Source organism: Triticum urartu, chromosome 1 (assembly GCF_003073215.2).
Source record: "Triticum urartu cultivar G1812 chromosome 1, Tu2.1, whole genome shotgun sequence".
In the NCBI taxonomy this organism is placed as follows: domain Eukaryota; kingdom Viridiplantae; phylum Streptophyta; class Magnoliopsida; order Poales; family Poaceae; genus Triticum; species Triticum urartu.
In genome coordinates, this window is record NC_053022.1 from 520689738 (window position 1) to 520705382 (window position 15645).

A 15645-nucleotide genomic window follows, 5' to 3' on the forward strand; every position below is an offset into this window, starting at 1 on the left:
CACCAGTGCAAATATAGGGAACGAAGCAGCATATCATATACACTGGTTGTCAAAGTTGACGACCAGCGCAAATAAACGCCGCAGCAAAACAAATCCAGAACTGAAACCACTTCAGAAGATCTCAAGAAACAATATCCTGGGTACCCATAATGCTGGCAAGATGCTTAGCAAGCTTATTAACTTTCTCTTGTTTGGTGCTTAAATCCTCCAGCGCTTGCTGTTGCACCAGAAAATATGCATCTGAATTCTGCAGAGACTTCCTCAGTCCTTCAGCTTCCTGTCGCAGCACATCTGATCGATGTTTTTCAACTTGAAGTTGAGACTCAAGAAGACGAACTGATTCAGGCAGCGAGTTCGAAGAGCTTGTGCCAGCAGTAGTGGCCAGTAACTCGAACACTACATCAAGACAGGACTTTTGGGTTCCCTCACTGTCGTCAAGATAGTTTTTATCAGCTTTCTTGGAGACCAACAGGGATGTCTCACTATCTTGAACCTTATCTGTATTACTTCCTTTACCATTGGATAACGCAGTACTGTTCTCTAATATTTTGTCCACATTCTAAAAGAGAAACAAGCAGACACATCACATGTTTACCATGTTGTATATGAAACTCATTTTGGTAAATGAGTTTAGTAGTAAAGTGGACAGGATAACATCATGAAACAAACATATATCTATGTACCATGGTCACTTTATGGTCTATATCATTCTAGTTTTGGTTGCGAAATCAAGATAGAGACACAGTTCAAATAATATTTATTCAAGACAAAGCAGAATAGACAGAATATAAGTGTGGGTAACTATAGAGCAATAACAACACTTGTAATGTGCATGACATGAGAACATAACTGTTTATTCAATTGAAACTGAAATCAACATAGAGCAGGTTACAACAACAAACCAGTTAAAGAAACAGGTTTAAAACATACCTGTTGCGCCATTGGAGTTTCAATTCCATCCTTCAAATTTGAAAATAGTTGGTATGAGTAAATACAGTCATGCAAGAGCAAAGGAGTATGAACCATAGCTACAGAACCTGGCCTGAGAACAAATCTTCTTCTCCTTTAAGCGTTGAGTTGGGATTTGGAGTGGTGGTCCTTGTGCTTTGGGCACTGCAGTTCCCTTACTAACTGCTCGTGTTTGGGTGCTCTGTGGTGGAGACGGTGCTGTGTCAACTGGAACTGGGTTACTATCTGCCGGGGTTGGGGTTAGAAGGGGTGTAGCTGGTTCTCTGTCCAACTGGGTAGGGGTACAATCTGCGAGAGTCTAGGTTATGTGTGGTGGATCTGGTCCTTGGGCAAGTACAACCGTGGTTCTATCTGCATCAACTGGTAGACCGTGTTGCTACTCCTTTAGATACTGCCATCATGCTCTCCAATTCAAATGGCTGATAAACAAGAAAAGCAATTGAAAGTATAGACATTGTATGATAGACATGTGCAATGGATAGTGGGGAATAAAAGAGGGCATGAAATAATTCATATTTATGTTGTCTAACCAAACAGGATAGCATGAAACAATTTCACATATATGATGGCTAACTAAACAAGATAGCATGACACAATTTCACATTATGATGGCTAACTAAAAAAGATGGAAAGACATAGTTCAAAATATGAGACTATGTAAACAGGATGACATGACATAACTATATAATGTGTTTATTAAATAGGTTGGCATGCCATAATTCACATACATTCACGGATAGAATGCCATAATTCAAAATATGATGATTGTAAACACTAAACAGGATGAGATGATATAACTATATGATGTCTTTATTAAATGTGTTGCCATGCCATAATTCAGATAGATGATGTGTATGTACTATGTAAACATGATGGCATGATATAATTCAAATATATGATTTATATAGTAAGCAAGTAAGCAGATGGCAATCCATATATGATGTAAAAACTAAGCAATGCAAGACAACATGCATGACATGGGCAATATAACCCTGCCAAGTTTGAGCATAGACCTCAGGGGGAAAATAGGACTGGTCATCAGTCTTTGAATCCTCCTCTGAGGAGCTCTCTGTAACCAGCAAGATGTCTGCTTCAGCAGGTAGCATTGTCTGCTCTGAATACCTTGTTTTCACTCTATATACTTCCATCACCGCTTCAAATGGCTGATGCACAGGAAGAGTAGTTGAATATACAAACGTTGTCGACAAATGGAACACGTAATACAAAAAAATGATAGCATGATATAATTCACATACATGATGATTGGCTAAACAGCATGGCATTGCATAATTCACATACATAATGCCTTTGCAACAAGATAGCATTGTATAATTCACATATATAATGTCTTGCAACAAGATGGCAATGCATAATTCACATATATGGTAATTAGACACTGAACAGGTGGCATTCACACAAAGCATGTCTAAACTAATCAAATGAGATAGCAATGCGAGACACCATACGCACGATATGAGCAACATAACCCTGCCAAGTTAGAACATACATCTCGGGGGGGGGGGATAGGACTGGTCATCTGTCTCTGAATCCTCCTCTGAGGAGCTATCTGTAACCAGCGAGATATGCGCTTTGTCAGATAGCATAGTATGCTCTGAAGACCTTGTTTTCACTCCAGAATTTGCCATCACCGTGTCAAATGGCTGATGCGCACGAAGAGCAGTTGAATGTAATAACATTGTTGACAAATGTAATATGTAACAAAAAAAAGGATGGCCTGATATAATTTACATATAAGATGACTGGCTAAGCAGGATGGCATTGCAAAATTCACATATGTGATGCCTGGCTAAACAAGATGGCGTTGCATAATTCACATAAACGATGAATAAACTAAACAGATGGCATTCGCACAAAGGATGTCTAAACTAAGCAGATGACATATTTGATGTATAAAGTAAGCAATGCAAGACACCATATGCATGATATAACCAACATCAGCATGCCAAGTTAGAGCGAAGACCTCAGGGGGTAAATAGGAGTTGTCTTCTCCTTCTGAATCCCCCTCAGAACAGATATCTTCCTCTCGATTACAATCTGAAATGCGTGGAGGGGAGGCTGCCTTTGCGCCTACCATGGAGCGACGTCTGCATGAAATTTTATTGCCACGCAAGGCTCGTCTCTTTTGCTCTACATGTTCATTTCCATTGTTTACAATAACTGTCATGCATAGGAATAAAACATAGTGAGATTATGTAAGGAGTGCATGCAGAAATCCAGAGTGATGGTAGCAACCTGTGGATAGACCCAAAACCAACAATAGCAGGCAGATAATGGCTTCAGTTAAAAAATACAGATAATGGCTTCTTTACTGTTTGTTTCCCACCCAACATGAAACTCATAGTAGACACCGGAGATTAACCAGATAGTAGATAGATACTATAGATAGCGGCCCCGATATGTACCCCACAACCATTTAAAAACTCAAGTTTGACCATTAGTTTGGAGCTGACTCAGAGTCTAATCGGTGAACAAGACGATAAAGTAGCATGTAATATTAAGCGATGCATAACGTAAGCAGACACGAAAGAGTGCGACCTCTCTTGCGGACCCGTGTAGTCCTCGAGGTCATCTGCTCGGTTGATGATGGTAGTGCAGTTTTCATGGCTGCCAGCGGCGGGGAAGAAGATCTGAGGCGGCGAAAGACAGTCTGGAGGCTGGATCCCTGCAGTGCTGGACCGTTCTGTCGTTGGAGCAGCTGAGCTGGGGTGGACGAAGACGCAGCAGGAGCGGGACAAACCACGCAAGGTTTTCTTTGACAACTATCTGTAAGAGAAGTAATTCTGTAAGGGCTCGTTTGAATTGGAAGATTCCAACAATGCAGGGATAGGAAATAGACAGGAATAGGATAGGAATGCACGTGCAAAATAGAGAATTTAAAAACACAGGATTTCTGCCAATCTGGGTGTTTGATTCACAACAATTAGAAGATCACAGGATGCAAAGAAGCATGGTGAGATTAAGTCAAACCATAAGAAAATGTACGGTTATAATGCTATTATGCTACTATCTCTTAGTCTTGTGCTTCATGAATAGGAATTTGAAAAGGAGGACAAGTGAAAATTAAAATTCCTACGGTTTTTCTTTCAAGGAGACACTAAAGGAACAAATCCGTGTGCTCAGTGGACAATATATATAACATGTAGAGTAAAAAAGAGATGCAACAAGTGTACAACCTCTTTCGCGAAGCCATGTCGATCTCAGCGTGAATGGGTTGGCCGGTGAGGATGCTCCGGCTGACTAGGCTGTCGGAGGAGGGGAAGAAGATCTTAGGCGTCTGGAGATGGAGCCCGAGGTACTGCTCCGCTATTATGGAGGGTTTCGTCGTTGGAGCAACTCCGGTGAGTTGTACGACGCCGAGGCTGAAGTAGGACAAGAGAGACAACGAACAACGTTAACCTGAGTGGAATTCTAATAGCATCTCCAATACATGACGTAAAATACATAACCACAAAGTGCTAGTTGTAAAATACATCAGCTGCTCATCTCTGAACTTAACTGTCGAAACTGAACTTAACTGTCAAAACTGAACTTAACTGTTGAAACTGGATTTTACTGTCAAAACTGAATTTTGCTGTCGAAACTGAACGCACTAGCAAGGTGAGGGCCTTTGTGATTTAACGGCTCATTACTGCTGGAAGGCGGGGCCTTATGATTTGACTGCTTGTATAAATGCGCCGATGACCTGATCGAGGAGGAGCAAAGAACCGTGCGGTATACTCAAGTTTTCCACTGGAGTAGTACTGCGACGGAGGAGCACGAAACACGGCAGCCCAGTGCCATATGGCGATAAAAATGATCTAATTTGCTAATCATCCCATTGTTAGCATTGTTCTATTCATTCCCTCAAAAAAACATTGTTCTATTCATGCCTCGCAGAGAACGTGACACGTGCGGCGAAACACCCAAAGCAAAAGATGAAACACAGGAGCAAAAGAAGAAGGAAGATTATCACCCCAAATGATGTAATTCGCCGCGGAGTCGTAACTGCTTCTTCATCGCCTCCACGACCTCCATCTCCTTGCGCGTCTCCTCCGCCATCTTCATCATTGTGTCCATGACTCGGCATTTCTCGACGCGAGCCTTCATCATCTGTTCCACGGCCATATTACGTACAGTACTAGTTAGTCGTGCTTCAAGACTGATCGGCACGCCATTAAAAAAATAAAGGTCGATAACTAATGCGGCACCTCGGGCCAACACGACCAGATCGCATTTTGCACGAGAAATTACACACCATGTTTCGTTGACATGTGGTCCCGTTCCAACATATCAGTGAGACGACGGCGAGTAGTAGGAGTATTTCCGAACGGACATGTAGGCTGGGGCACCTCTTCGTGAACCGTGGCAAACTCGCAACCGTCCACCGACTCTTCGCCTTTCCCTCTCGATTTGGAACTGCTGTCGCACGGTCTTCCTCTCCCTCCTCCATTTTCCTTCAGCCCTTCACCCTTTCTTCTGCCATTGTTCGATCGTCTTCTCCATGGAGGGAACAAGCCGGAAACGACCCCGTTATTCTTGCCCCGATCTGAAAGATGACGTGGTGGAGGAACTCATTGATCGGTGTGACGTCATCACCTTGGCTAGCATGGCAGGTTCGTTCAAGCCCATTCTCGACTCAACTAATAACATCATTGCAAGGAACCCAAGGGTCGAGGAGCGGTGTTATCTCCCCTATCTTCTTAGCCGTGACCCTGATGACTGGCGCCGGCACGACGGAGGCCTCGCCTTGTGCAAGTTGATGCCGCTTGATAATGATACGTGTGATGTTAAGATGCCATCGCTTGAGGGCAAGGCTTGGGCGGGCGCAAATGGAGATTGGGTTGTTTACATTGGGTCCAACTGCGAGTGGGAACTTGTGAATGTGTACACTCGTCACCGGGTTCCACTTCCAAAAATCTCAGCACACTGCCCAGAGGTTGAGCACACCGGTAATGTACGCACGTTCAAATATGATCATGGTGACTGTCTTCTACAGAAGATAGCAATTTGTTAAGTTCCCAACCACTCTTGGAATTACAAAAACTATGATGTTGTTGCTATCTTCGACAAGCTTGTTGCTGTCCTTGATGGTTTGACTCGATGGATATTGCTCAAAAATCAGTTTCTGTGCACGAAGGAGTACTGTGATGCAATTGAATACGAGGGCCTTGTGTTTGCTGCCACCACTCGTGGCACTCTTTATGCATGGTATCCTCGTAGTTTCTGTACGTTTGTCTTCCACCGTAATTATAAATGTTTCATCCACATGCATGCGGGTTAGCAAGTTTCCCTTTACTAATTAACCTTCTTCTTGTGTTTCCAAGGTCCTGTGAACATCCCACCACCGATACTTAAAATTTTTTATAACCAAGGGGGAGATGCTGATGGTGATGATCACGAGCATGAGGACGAGCAGCGCCGATATACTCTGTGGCGCCTGGCAACTAATTCCGATGGATCACCTCTTCTTGTGTGTATACAGCCCACTGATGATGTTACTGCTAAGGAAGCAGGTGTAGTCTCCCATGGTCGCACTGTTCGTACCTATTCCAACACCCGTTGCATGGTATTCTGGATGGATACTAGTGTGCTAGCGCCAACTCCTTCTCCCTGGTACAGAATTGATAGTCTTGGAGAAAACTCGCTCTTCCTTGGACAAAACTATCCGATGATGGTGAAAGGCGATCCAACCGCTGTTGACACATTTATGAGAAGCAACTGTGTCTATACCTCGGACATTTGGGTGGTTCCCTACCCTGGTACTGATATAGTAGGCCGCTTTAGCCTGGATGATCAGTCCTGTGTTGGTCTCCAGATCGACAATGCATGGCCCATCCCAGAGAATCACTTGTGGTTCAAAGCAAGCGTTTCCAACCCCGAGGAATGGTTGAGTTGAAGTTCATTTCATTGCTTGTTATTTGTTGTGTGGTGAAAACTTTAGTATTTATAATGTATCCTCATTGTCGATGTGGGTTGATGACCTGTTGTTCTATGTAATAAAATGATACGCCTGTGATAAAATTACTAAATTTATGAATGGCTTTTGAGTCGCTTCTCTGAGTGAGTGGTGCGACGAGGCAAAAAAATATTTTCCGAATACATAATTGTACGTGCATTGCAACAAGTTATCAGATGAGGCCAATCAACAATAGTAGTACACTATTTGTACTAGCTTCACATGCTTCACGCGTCGGGCGGGTGTTTTTACTGTAGCCATTGTTGAGGAAATCGTTAACTGGTAGCTGCTCGGTTGGCTTGCGAGTAGGGGATTAATAGGCTAATTGGCAAATTAATCGGCTATTTAATCCATCAATCGGATGATTTATTGGTTTATCGGCTACTCGGTGACCCTACGAGTAGGGGTTAATTGGCATGTTAACTGGTTAATTAGACGAATTCTAGAACAGGGACTATAGCCATATGTTAATGTGTTCGTTGTACGTAACCAGCACCTCGAATCCTCGATATACTAGTAGTATAGTATATAGTAGGAGTAAGTAGTAGGAGTAGTAGGGTGGCATGGGCCAGAACAAGCATTCACGTCTAGGAGTACGGCACACGCCACCACCACGACATCCATCTGACACCATATTAGTTCTTGGAGTCCGTGCAAGAGCAATCTCTTCAACCTCGTCGTTTCTCTAACTTCAGCCATCGCGCGGCGGGCGAGGTGGGGGTTTGCTGATAGTCGATTTCCTTAACCGCGGTCCCACTTGTAAGGCCAACTCCAACGCATGACCCCAAACGGACCTCCGTTTTGCAGGAACTCCAACGATAATTTTGACTATAAAAGCAAGACCAAAGAAAACAAGAACCACAAGAATACATTTTACTACTCCTATAAGTTGGATTAGTGCCTTCTCGATGCATTCATTGTTGATCTGCAGAGGCTCGATCTAGCGTGCTTCTTTCTTCTTCGAGTGTAAAGAAGTAGACGTTACTTCCTCGCATCTAGTCTCATGTCTAGCCTCTATTCTTTACTAGCTAAAAGTGATAGAACATCTACTAAATTGCGCTCTATCAATATATGGATGTACTCTTCTTCCCAATACAAAAACTTGCATCCATTCTACTCCCCCCGTTGCACAATACATGCCTTCTATTTGTCAAAATATATATGTATCTAGACATGTCTTAGTATATAGGTACATCCATTCTACTCCCTCCGTTGCACAATACATGCCTTCTATTTGTCAAAATATATATGTATCTAGACATGTCTTAGTATATAGGTACATCCATTCTACTCCCTCCGTTGCACAATACATGCCTTCTATTTGTCAAAATATATATGTATCTAGACATGTCTTAGTATATAGGTACATCCATTCTACTCCCTCCGTTGCACAATACATGCCTTCTATTTGTCAAAATATATATGTATCTAGACATGTCTTAGTATATAGGTACATCCATTCTACTCCCTCCGTTGCACAATACATGCCTTCTATTTGTCAAAATATATATGTATCTAGACATGTCTTAGTATATAGGTACATCCATTTTTGGACAAATGGAAGTCAAGTATTTTGGAACGGAGGGAGTACACAATAAAATTTTTAAGTTAGCACAACTAGTCTAATCCGAGAGCAGAACCGAAGATTTGGTCGGGTTCTTCCTCCTTTTGCCGACACGTGGTCGTGTCATGAAAGAAAATAGAGTGGTAGTTGAAGCCACGAGATGTGCATCTTGGGTTAAACTATAAATAGAATCTTACTACTCTTGAGTAACTCCAAAAGCGGCCACCAAAGATCTTTATTGGATTTGTTTTTCATCACCAGCACGTCGAGGTGAAAGATGTGCAGGTTCAGTGGGTCCTCTTGCGTTTTCACTGACATGTGGGGCCGCATGTGAGCTAACAGACGATGGGCTCCGCGCGTTCGCTGGCTGGCTGAGAAGAGAGATAGAGGTGGGCTGAGCACGGACTGCAGGAAATTTGTTCTACGTACCTCAATAATGGCCCTGTTTGGATACTCTAAGTAAGTTAGAGGTTAGAGTTAGATTCTAACCCTGAACCGCTACAGGCGTTCAAATTAGCACGTGGGCTACCATTTTGTAAAGAAATGAGCTCCACCGTGTACCCGCGTGGGTGTGGCTGGGCACGAAGCGTGAGTACGTGCACGGTGCACCTATTCTCTTCTTGTATACGTACACCACCTACGTGGGGTTGTGTGAGAGAGATACAAACCTAGAGAGATATAGTGTGTGGGTTCTTGAGAGTTTTTTTTTGGGGGGGGGGTCAATCAAAAAATTTAACATATGCAATGTGTGTGAAATAGAGTCCTAGATATAACATATATATAGAGGGGGCGATCCACGAGAAGAGAGTGGAGGTATCATCGGCTTGAGGTGTCTATAGAATCGAAGAGAGGGATGATGTGTGTGTGTGTGCGCGCGCGTGATCGATAAAGAGTGCCATCGAATTTGTGTGTGCCCACGTCAAAGATATAGAGTGGCTGGCCTACTGGAACGTGAGATGGGGCATGTGCAATTTTTCTCTGTGGCATGGATACCTACCTGCAGCGCTCGACTATCTGTGTGTGGTGGGGGAAGAGGGAGGTGCAATTAACTATAGAGGTACAATGGCTGGTATATGTGTGGAGGAGGAGAGAGGCCTACCTCATGTATTAAGGAGATCAATCTACCTCATGTATTAAGGGAGATCGATCGACATCCATGCATATGTGCAGGAGATGAATAAGGTTGGGAGAGAGACAGAGCTAGAGTGTTGGAGGGGGTGGTAGTGGAGTTGCTTCTAACAAATGGTGGGATAGGCTTGCTAGACAAACGGAGGGCACGCCTGTAATATCAATAAGAGAGGAGATGGCTGCTTGTTGTCTGTGCACGTGCGTGTGAGAGACGGGTCAGGAGGCATGCACGAATGATGAGAGGGGCGATGTGGCTGTGGTAAGCAGATGTAACTACATAGGAAGATCAATCGCCCTTTGTAAGAGAAAGGAGAGACATAACTTGTGAGGTACGTCGATCGATGGGGGGGTAGTTAAAGTCGATCTAGGTATATGTTGGGATATCGATCAGTATACATGCATGTGTGTGTTAGAAGCAAATGAGGCACGAGGAGAAGGATAGAGAGAGAGGGATGCATGTAGGAGGTGGTACGAGAGGCATACTATATTGAGGGGGAGGAGTGTGCGAGTACGAGAACGATGAAAAGAGTGGTGGGAGTGAGGCATGGATGGTGACAAGAGAAGAGGGGAAGCTTGTGTTTGTGCTAGGCACACCTGGCTAGAGAGGCATATCGATCGATGTGTGCCGTCAAGAAGGAGCTGGGGGGCCTACACACACTGTGGGTGAACGACCTAAAGTGAAAAGACGAATTTGCGCGATGGAGCTAGAGAATGATGAGGGAGGGTGAGAGGGATGCGGGCGTGTGCATGCACAAGAGAAAGTTGGCGCTAGCTACAAAGATAAGAGGGTTGTGTGGGTGTAAAAGACGAATAGAGATCATATATACTTCATTATAAAAAGCGAATTTGGATATTTGAAGAGTTTATCATAGTGTTTCAAACCGACGGATGTGTGAATATATATAACGATGATACACATGGTGTTGTTATGAACATAGTATACTACATTTAATATATTTTATCTCTACTCTTATAAAAAACGGAGTTGTTGATGATGGTGTGCCTGCCATCCTGCATTATAGGCCGTCTGATTTATATCTGGCGGATAGCAAGGAAACTATAATGGTTGAAGTTGGCAACAATCATGATTGTAGATTCTTATTGAAATAGAGAAACGAATTCAAATTTAGTTCGAATTGCAGCGGTAGTATAGACATTTGGAATGCACTAAAATGTTGGTATTAGTAGGTTACATGCATTATACAGCAAGAGAAAAAATTTAATCGGACATAACATGGATTCATACTCCCTCCTTCCATCTACATAGGGCGTAATGAGATTTTTAAGACCGCCTTTGACTATTGACAAGATTAATAGTACATGAAATGCACAATGTGAAAATTATATCATTGAAAGAACCTTTCACAGACGAATTTAATGGTGTGCTTTGTGTAAGTTGCATGTCATATATCATTGCTCTAATATTTGGTCAAAGTTTAGCATCAAAAAACGCATTAGGCCCTATATACATGGAAGGAGGGAGTAGTTTTGAATAGCATTTGTATAGTAAAACGGGGCAAGAGTCTCTCTTTGTGTGGTGTGAATAGTTTTATTTTTTCCATTTTCTTTTTGGTTGAGGGAAGTGCAAATTGATTTGGTACATACAAGTACAATATTATGACACATTAGGCTTGTCCCTAAAATTCAACCCGCATCTTGTTATATCCCGAAAATTCAGATATCGTTCTCCCAAAACTGGCGCCTTCACAACCCGCGCCTTGCTATCCCGAAATTACAACACGCGCGAAAACTCCCTCCAGCTGCCAAATCCCGACACGCGAAATCCCCCTTCTAACCCTAAGCCGAAAGCGCCGCTAGTTCAAATCGGTGGGGGTACTTTTGTAACACACCCTACATTTTGGACAAGCGCGTTCCTAAGTCATGCTTCACCCCCTCCAATCACCCCCTTTTTGCCATTTGAAATCCCAGGCCGCCATAACCTCTTCGCTCCTGCCGCAAAACCCCACCCTCCTCCGTCCGCCACATCACCGCTGCCCAGCCGGAGCCTCTTCCCCGACGATGTCGTCCACCGCAATAGCTCGACGTCCCTCGTCCACCTCCCCGGATGAGGATCCGTCGTCCATCTCGCCGTCCCGTCGGTTCAGCCGCCCCGTCCTCCACCTCCAAGGAGCTGATCTGACGATCGCCTCGTCTATCGCGGCTGCTCCATCCCCACAGCGCCGCCTTAACCTGCTCCACCGGAACCGCAGCATACTCACCGACTCCTCGGACGAAGCCGAGGCCTACTCGGCGCCACCAAAGAGGTTGTACACTCATCACATCGCACCTTCTCCTTAACTCGACCTCCCGGCACCGACGGTGCTCCATCCCGCACCCCCATGGAGCGGCTACCTTGAAGCCGGCGCCGCGAGCGAGATCTCGACGGTGGCTCTGCCCCAGTGCGAGCCCCTTCGGCGGCGGCGTCCATACCAGCCGGATCTGCTGCTGCTTCTCCGGCTCTCGCTCGATCGCTCGGTCGCCCAGCTGCTGCTGCTGCTCTCCCCCTCGCTCGTGCTGCTGCTCTACTCCGATTAAGCCACACTTCAGTCGACTAAATCGACTTTTGGGTTAGTCGATTTTCAGGGGTGGGGGGGGGGCTCGCCGGAGTTAAGGAAGAACCACCCGCAGCGGGGACGGGGGCTCACCGGAGAGGTACCCCACTATCTATCTTAGGGTTCAGGGTGGGGGCGGGGGGCCTAGAGGGCTGGCCGAGGCGGCGGTGGCGAGTGGTTTCGGGGCGGCGAGGCGGCGCTGGGGCCGGCGGCGAGGCCGGTGGTGGCTGGTGTCTCAGGGTGTGCAGGTTGAAGATGAACTGCAGGCCCTCCCTTAACTACATGTCAAGTGCCTCTCTGCTACCATTGCGTTTAGTTTCGATAGTAGCATTCAGATTCCACAGTAAATTTCAGTTTCGACAGTTAAGTTCAGAGTCAACAGTTTTTACCTCATCTGTTGTAGTCAGGTGGTTTCTGGTGATGTTATTTTTACATCCATTTTACATCATCTATTGGAAATGCTATTAGAATCCCACTTGAGATTGACGATGTATGTCTTGTGCTGCTTCAGCCTTGACGTCTTACGGCTCACCGGAGCTGCTCCAACGACAGAACGATCCATCACAATAGAGCAGTGCCTTGGACGCTGTCTACAGATTCCTCAGATCTTCCTCCACACCTCCGACAGCCAACTCTGCCTCAACTGCTTCAGCGACCAACCCAATGATGCTGAGGTCGACACGGCTACGGCAAAGAGGTTGTACACTTGTTGCATCACTTATTACTATACATTCACGTCGATCCATTAGGGCTATTTTGGTTCAACGGAAAAACATCGATCCGCTGGTTGTTACCATCACTCTAAATTTCTGCATGCTCTCCTTACATAATCTCACCATATTTTTTTCGTATGCATGTCAGATATTGTACACAGTCATGCTGAACATGTAGAGAAAAAGAGAAGAGTTTTGCGCGGCAATACAATGTCATGCAGACATCGCTCCATGGTGGGTTCAATGGCAAACCCTCCCCACCCCTCTCCAGATTGTAATCCAGAGGAAGATATCTGTTCTGAGGCGGATTCGGACGCCGCTGACCACTCCTATTTACCCCCCAAGGTGTTTGCTCTACCTTGGCATGATGATGTTAGTCATATCATGCATATGTTGCCTTGCAGTGCCTATTTTTGACATCATATATGTAATCTGCTTAGTTTAGACATGTTCTCTAATGCCACCTGTTTATTTTCTATATCATATATGGGAATTATGCAGTCTCATGTCTTTTAGCCAGCCATAATATATGTGAAATGTGCAATGCCATCCTGTTTAACCAGGCATCATATATTTGAATGATATCTTGCCCATCCTTTTCTTCATTACATTTCCATTTGTCGACAATGTTTGTACATTAAACTACTCTTCCTGTGAATCAGCCATTTGGGTGGGAGATGGAAAAATCTGGTGTAAAAACAAGGCCTTCAGAGCAGACAATGCTACCTGTCGAAGCAGATCTCTTGTTGGGTCCCGATAGCTCCTCGGAGATGGATTCAGAGACAGATGACCAGTCCTATTCCCCCACTAAGGTGTATGCTCTAACTTGGCACGGTTATACTGCTCATATCATGCATACGGTGTCTTGCATTGCATAGTTTAGACATCGTATACACAATATTCAACACCATGTTCTTAGTTCAGACATCATATCGAATGCCCTCTGTTTAGCATATAAATCATATATGTGAATTAAATGATGCGATCCTGATTACTTAGATAACATGTAGGTGAATTATGTCAGGTGATCCTATTTAGTTATTAATCATATCTTTAAATTATGTTATGCTATGCTATCTAGTTTAGATAGACATCATATATGTGAAATTATGTCATGCTATCCGTTTTAGTTAAACAATATACATGTCAACTATTTCATGCCCTCTTTTTTCCACACTATCTATTGCATCTGTCTCTCATACAATGTCTATACATTCAACTATGTTTCCTGTTTATCAGCCATTTGAATTGGAGTGGGTGATGCCAGTATCTAGCGGACTAAAAACACGGTCTTCAAATAAAACAGTGCTACCTCTTGGTGGAGATAGCACCCCGGTTGTACATGCACAAGAACCAGCCCTACCACACATAACCCAAACTCTCGCAGATTGTACCCCTACTACGATGGACAGAGAACCAGCTTCACCCAATCTAACCCCAACCCCAGCCAATAGTAACCCAGTTCCTATTGACAAACACCATCTCCACCACAGAGCTCCCAAACAAGAGCAGTTAGTAAGGCATCCCCAGTGCCCAAAGGGCCAGTACTATCATGGCGAACCCCAACTCCACCAGTTAGTACGCCTATTTCTGTGGAGGAAGCACAACCAGCTAGTCGTAGTTTAGCATCTATCGCATTTGATGTTGTTAAATCGTATGTGCGTATCTTCCCATCTTGGAAATATTATACTGAAGATGAAGGAAAATGCCAGTTGCAGGTGTTTGTCCAGGAGTTATGTGTAAGTAATGTTATTCATGGCAATTACTTTGCTTTGTCCCATACATCCTACCTCCATGATGGTTATAATACAACAAATTTTCCCATTTTTCTCTATAGAGAAGGACCGATTTGGAAACTCAGGATGAGGTAACATGTGCTAATACCTCTGCTATCTTCAAGAATGCTTGGTGGCAGTATCGGAATTACCTGAAGAAAACATACTTCACCGGCAAAGAAACTCATCAAATTCCCTTACGTTCTCCTGAGACACATTTACTGGACGATGACTGGGAACGCCTTGTTCTGTACTGGTCCAGAACCAAGAATGTGGTAAGGTCTATGAGCTCATTTTCTATTTTTAAGTATTATATTCTTGCGTCTTACTATACTCTGTTCATGTAGAACAAGTGCCTAAACCTGAAGAACAACTGTTCTAATTTAAGATTCCATTGCTACCATAGGACATAGATATATGTTTGTTTGATGCTTTTATTATGTACTAGTACTTGGCAATAGAAGACTTGGTAGTTTAATCCTGTCCACCTTACTAATGAACTGGTTCACCGAAATGAGTTTCATATACTAGTACATGCTAAACTTGTTATGTGTCTGCTTGTTTCTTCTTTTAGAATGCTGACAGAATATTGGGGAAGAGTGCCTTATTAAGCAACGGTAAAGGAAGTAATGCATATAAGGTTCAGGATAGTGACACATCCTGTCTTGGTTTAGTGTTGGAGTTACTGGCCACTACCGCTTGCACAAGCTATTCAAACTCACTGTCTGAATCAGTTCGATTTGTTGAGTCTCAACTACAAGCTGAAAGACATCGATCAGATTTGCTGTGACAAGAAGCGGAAGGACTGCGGAAGTCCCTGGAGCATTTAGATACATACTTTCTGGTGCAACAGCAAGCGTTGGAGGATTTTAGCGCCAAACAGGACAAAGCTAATCAGCTCGCTAAGCTTATTGCCAGCATGGTGGATACCCAGGATAACGTTTCTTGAGCTCTTCTGAAGTTGTTTCAGTTATGCTCCTGTTTTGCT